The sequence below is a fragment of the Pteronotus mesoamericanus genome, unplaced genomic scaffold, assembly GCF_021234165.1.
Source record: "Pteronotus mesoamericanus isolate MK-2021 breed Mesoamerican mustached bat unplaced genomic scaffold, CSHL_Meso_final contig_78, whole genome shotgun sequence".
Classification (NCBI taxonomy): domain Eukaryota; kingdom Metazoa; phylum Chordata; class Mammalia; order Chiroptera; family Mormoopidae; genus Pteronotus; species Pteronotus mesoamericanus.
The window spans coordinates 26041915-26047365 of record NW_026555258.1 but is presented as its reverse complement, the minus strand read 5'-3'; the positions used below and the strand labels follow the sequence as shown (position 1 = coordinate 26047365).

The window sequence follows — 5451 nt, the reverse complement described above, 5'->3', positions numbered from 1 at the left end:
GTTTCAAGTAACTCAAAGGATCACTTGATTAATTCCTTATAAAATTGGATTAGACATTCTCATTTCACATGGCAGCTTTATGCTTACTCATTGTCTTGAATAACCTTAAATATTGTTGCTCTCTTCCTGCTCCATTATTTACGTAATCACTAGCCCTTGGTAGTCTGCTTCAGGTCATAGAAAATCACTTACAGATATTTTCAACATGCACGCAGAGGCCCTTTATGTCATAATCCGATTTGATGGTTTTTTTCTCCTGCATTACTTCATGTGGGAATTCTTGTTTAAACTTTATTGATCTGTCTGGTTTATTGTGCAGGGCTGTACAGTGCCACGTCACGTGGGTGGGGTGGAGAGGTGCAGTGAACAGACTTACACATTTTGAGTCTTCTTTTGCCAGTGGACACAATTAATTTCCTCCTCTTGAGCTGTCAGTTTAAAGCCATTGTTTGTTTAGAATACATTTGCTCAGGAACATTGTTTGTTTACATGATGTAAATTCGTAAAAGCTAACCATCTCCTCTATTTGTAGTTGGCAACTTCTACTTTCTGCCAGTTATTAACACTAAAGCAGTAACAGTAACAGTTTCCGTTTATTAGGTCTTCTCAAGTGCCAGATTCTGTGTAAATGCTTTATCTATATTATGTCATTAATCCCTCAATATTCCAGGGAAGTATGCACTATTATTATTCATAATCTTCAGGTGAGAAAAGAGGCGCCAAAAGAAGTTGAATAACAGAACCAGTGCGAATTAAAACATTAGGAGTCCCATTCGTGGTTTTCTGACTCTCAAACCTATCTTCTTAATCATTGTATTATATAGTCTCTGAAGATAACCTGTTCCACCTTCCAGGTGTTAAAACATTTTTTTCTTAAATGTCTTTGAAATGTCTTCCTGTAGCTTTTGCTCATTGGTCGTATTTTGAGAATTTTGGCTAGGCAAAGTGGCTTTCAGTTCTCTCTGCGGACTATTTTTCATAGGAAAAACATTCCTAATTCTTTCCGGAAGTATGTATTGGGCACTTGACCCATGGGATTATCTAGTCCCATGGAAGTGTCAGTTACTCCTCAGAACCATGTATAACGTCTATAGAGACTTTTTTAATATCTCTCCTTCCTTCTGGTATTTCAATAACACTGTCTTGGGCTATATCTGCCCCCTAATTCTTTTTCTGGTCACGTGTCTCTATCAGATCTGGACTAGGCTAGACCTATGACATCCTTTTTAAAACAAGGGCACCTTCAAGTTTCAGCCATTCCTAAGACATCTGCAGATTCTGAGGTCATCTTATGGAGTCAGGAGAACTCAGTGAATGGCCAAGGGATCCAGTTTGCTTTGGTAAACCAGGTCCCCTCGTTGCTGAGTGGAGCCAATATCTTACACCTACCCAGATATACCTGAACTTCCCAACTAGGATTAAATTAACATCAAGCTGGAATTTCAGTCCTTGGCCCTGAAGACTACCTGAATGCAACTCATAATACAAAACATAATAAATAAAAGTAACCCACCTTTAGCGTTCTATGAGAGATCTTTCTGTTTCTAGTGTCCTTTTGATTTTGAAGATTTCTAAGGCTGGTAAAATTTTATTTTTACAGATGCCTCATGGTCATTTAAGATTTCTTAATCTGGTCCCCTGTCAGCTCTTGGATGTATGACTCAGTCCCAGCTGCAGAAGTCACTGCCACCGGATGGTGGACCCTATTATTTTCTGGGCTTAGTGACCCCTAGGATTGTTAGGTTGAAGAAACAGCTTCTGGTGGATGTTATTGGTTCACAGGACTTTCTCTATACAGTCTCTTATGCTCACATTTTCCCAAAGTGAAACACCCACTTTAATCCCTTCTTCCTTTCCCTCCCTGGTGACTTCTTAGGGCATTTGGAAAGCAATATGAAGGTCCCAGATCTCAAGTTCCCTCTTTCTTCTCCTTTGGGCTACACGTATCCTTGTCCATTTAACTGAGGAAGCAAAGAAAAAGGAAAAGCAGAATTTCCTTTCAGCCAGAATAAGTAAAAGAAGAAAGATTCCAGATACATGAAACATGCATTGCAGAAAAATAATGACCCCACCTGTTATAGTGAAAAACCCAAACCTCCTTACCTCTCCAAATTATAAGCCTCTCTTCCAGCTAGCCAGAGCCCTCAGGTCTGGGAGGGAGGGAAATCAGGGGGTATTTCTTAGTTTTTCAGCACCATTTTTACTTTATATTCCACACATGTCTCGCGATGTAGGGAGCTGGAGGGACGCAGGGAGAGCGTCGCGGAGGACTGGACCCGAGGAAGGGCTCTACGCCTTACTCCCCCAAGCAGAGGCCAGGTGGGGGATGACAAAGAAAAGCTAGGTTCGAGGATACATGAGCAGAGGAGACTCAGCTCTCTCTTCCTAGTTAGAGCCCAGGAAAGAGCTTTTTTTCAGAATTCCTTCATGGCGCACAGGGCTACCAAGAATTGGTGCAGGTATTGGTGAAAACTCCCATGGGGTTGCCTTGAGCAAAAGTGGGTTTGTGTTGACGTGCAAAGTAGTCGGACCCTGGGCTCCCTTGTGGACCACTAGTACTTCATTTGCATTGGCTGCCTCCACCACCACCCCCGGCCCTGCCCCGCACCCTGACTGATACAGGAGAGCTGAAGTAGGACAGAAAGAACCCAATAAAGGCCATGATGACAGGAGCTAAGGGGAATGTTCGTGAGCGCACGTGAGATACCTCATGGGGGCCACCAGATGTACCTGAGCCGTGACTCTGAGGCTGTGGGGTGTGGGTGTGCTTGCGGGTCCTCCCTGAGTCCATGGGGCAGGAGCCAGTGAAATTTGTTGGTTACACCTACTGTGATCCGCCTGTTGGTGATACTGGGGGAAACTCAGCCACCTCGATGGAAATGACCAAACCTACTGCTAGTCTGCGGTTGTTCTTATGGCGGCAGCGGTGACATTCCTTGGTGAGGAAGAAACTGATACATGATTAAACAGCTCTTTCTTAGTCAAACAGAAAGCGGGCGTATGTGTGACAAACACAAGAAAAAAAAAGAAATTACCAAACCCCGTGTGTTTAGTCTGAAATGGCATGAAGAATAAGACTTTTTATGGTTCTTTGTAATACAGGCAAAATAACATTTTGTGCTTCATGGTAATATCTAGCATGCACAGCATTTAAACGTTCTATGTCATCTCATTTATTCCTCACTGATCAACTAGGTAACCATCCCATTGTATTGGAGAGAAACCGATGTCCAAAAAAAACAGAGTTGCTTAACTTAATAATTATATAAAATAACAACAATTAATTAAGTCCCAGATACTACACTAAGAAAGTTAGGTGCACACTTTTCTTTAATTCTTAAAATTACTTTGTGCAATGAATATTATTATTTTCATGTTTTTGATAAATAAATTAAGGCTCAAAAAAGTTAATTGACTTGCTCAGGGCCATACAAGTTCAAATAGCTAATTTCTTACTTCTTCAAACTGATTTCTTACAGTCTTTAAATCCATATCTCCCTGACCTCAAAAGTTCACGCTTCCAGCCACTTACTATTGTAGGGGAGGCAGAAGTAGAGGCCAGATTTTGTGATTAACTGTAAAATAACCTTTCTATCTGTTTTACCCACAAGAGAGTTTTTCATTGCATGTAAGGTAGATACCTTCTTCAAATAACTTTTTGGTGTGTGAGCTTTTCATTAACATGCATCAAATGGAGGCATATAATTTTCAGATGGATTCATTTCTCTTTTCGAGTGCTTTCATTAATTTGAATATCAAAGCATTTGCTTGTTTATACACACTGAAGAATGAGCTCCCTAAAAAGAGACAAAAGCAACTCTCAGAAAAGGTTTTGGCATGTTTTTATGAGCAAAAAATAGTTTGTGTGAATCATTCAGGGTTTGTGTGTATTACACACAATAAACCAAATGAGTATAACAAGTTAAATTTATGAATTACAGATTCGGTATCTCATCAGCCACCTGTCAGCAAAAGACTTTTGAATTCTGTGTATATAAAATGCTTTCTATAATCCCATGGAATATGCAATATGGCTATGAAGTAATGGCACTTAAAAGATGTAAGAATTTAGACAATCCTTATTACAAATTTACTTTGAAATTCATTTAAAATAGTACATTAAGTATAAGCTCTTCATTCTTGGAAAGACTTTATCATCATGTGTGTTTTCCTATCTAAAGTAGTCATTTTAGAGTTTGTTTATTTCAATAACGCTGCCATTTCTTAAGACAGGTTCAAAACTTGCCTGAGTAAATTTCCCCCAGAGCCACTTTATAAGGAGTAAGATAATGATTCTCATTAATTTATAAACATCCTCCTTTCTTCAACAAAAAAGTGGTGATTCTCTGTCCTATATCTAATCTCGCTTACTTACCAAACCACGTTCTGAACTGCCTTTGACTACAACCCCAAACCAATCCAAGTCTCTCATTGGCACCACTGAGGAGATCTAAGGGACTGTGGAGGAAGCCCCTAAAATCCTGGGAATGATTCAGTAACTCCCCACGGAGGATAATGCCCTGAGGGGGCCCATGTACCTTCCAGTGGACAGGTTCCGGTCTGCCCTTAAAAAAACAGCACTGCTTCATAGCCTCGTGTGGAAAGCTCAGTGATCTCATTTTGCCGTTCTAGTATCTTGATTTTTCAGTGAATCCAGAAATAAATTTCTAGCCAGTGTGAGGCATTCTTTTGAACTCTTCATCCTATTAACTTTTATTTATGATTTCTTTTTTTTTAAAATAACATGTTAATGAAGATATAACTGGCAAGACACTTTGTAATCTGTTTGAAGGAGGCTTTCCGTAATTGAAGATTTTGGCTGCAGGATATACTTCTGACACCTGATTAAAAAACAGCTCAGCCAGACATCTTGATTATGGGGTGCAAGTCGCATATTAAACAGCTGACATGTATTATTTGGGATTAGTTCCTCTCTGGGATTTGCAGTAATTCACACAGACTGGTATGAAGTTTCTCTTTGCATTCTCTCAAGTTTCCTTAAAAAAAAAAAAAAAAAAAAAAAAAAAAAAAGAGGAGTAGGAGTGTGTGTCGGGGTTTGCAGGAGACCTAATAACTTACATAAAGGTAAAGGAGTGGTTTGTTTATTGAGTTTTAGAAAGAGGCATTATCCTAAATAAGAATAATAAAAGTAGATGAATTTAAACTTCCCAGAATCCCTCTCCTACCTTCTGGAGCCCCTGACATTCCTAGTACCTAGTTCCCACAGTGCGTTTTCCTCATCTAATCTTCACAGCCACAATGGAAGCAACTGACCCAGAAGCATTTGCAAACAGGTTAATTTAAAAGCATTAGATTTCTATGAGTGGTATTTTGGGCACTGGTGATAGGTAGCAATTGGGGACAGAATGCCTTCCCAGGAAATTATCGTAGGTGGGAATCAGGCCCTTTCATGGGATTGCGAGGAAAGCATTCCAAGAACCTACGCACAGG

The 5451-nt window shown here is 39.9% G+C and overlaps 1 non-coding gene across 1 annotated transcript; it reads left to right on the top strand.

The window, feature by feature from the left end:
* The first annotated feature begins 2887 nt into the window (after positions 1 to 2887).
* LOC129079731 (small nucleolar RNA SNORA41) lies at positions 2888 to 3017 on the top strand. Its single transcript, XR_008530093.1, has one exon. It is a non-coding gene; the product is annotated as a small nucleolar RNA SNORA41 (small nucleolar RNA).
* Positions 3018 to 5451: the final 2434 nt, after the last annotated feature.